Source organism: Haliaeetus leucocephalus, unplaced genomic scaffold (assembly GCF_000737465.1).
Source record: "Haliaeetus leucocephalus isolate CR32 unplaced genomic scaffold, Haliaeetus_leucocephalus-4.0 Scaffold371, whole genome shotgun sequence".
Taxonomy (NCBI): Eukaryota; Metazoa; Chordata; class Aves; order Accipitriformes; family Accipitridae; genus Haliaeetus; species Haliaeetus leucocephalus.
In genome coordinates this window covers 23,269-23,637 of record NW_010972807.1, presented here as the reverse complement: position 1 = coordinate 23,637, position 369 = coordinate 23,269, and the positions used below count along the sequence as shown (strand labels likewise).

Below are 369 nucleotides of genomic sequence, written 5' to 3'. Positions count from 1 at the left end.
GGGGGGGGTGGGGGGAGCAGCCGTAGGGTCGGGCCTACCCACGGTGCTGTGGCAATGGGGCCTGGGGTGCCAGGCCTACCCACGGTGCCCTGCACCAGCTTATTGCCATGGTAACAGCACTCAGGGCCTACCCATGATGCTGTGCACTCAGCCTGTTACCATGGAAACAGGGTTCTGGGCCTACCCATAGTGCCCTGCTGCCAGCCTGGTACTGTGGTAACAGTGCTCAGGGCCTACCCATAATGCCCTCTGCCAGCCTGTTTCCATGGTAACAGGGGTCTGGGCCTACCCATGATGCTGTGCACTCAGCCTGTTACCATGGAAACAGGGTTCTGGGCCTACCCACAATGCTGTGCAGGGCCTGCCGCC

General features: G+C 62.1%; 1 protein-coding gene across 1 annotated transcript in view; it reads left to right on the top strand.

The window, feature by feature from the left end:
- LOC104835260 (1-phosphatidylinositol 4,5-bisphosphate phosphodiesterase beta-3-like) overlaps positions 1-369 on the top strand; it is a 28,004-nt gene that overhangs the window by 16,182 nt on the left and 11,453 nt on the right. The window lies entirely within an intron of this gene.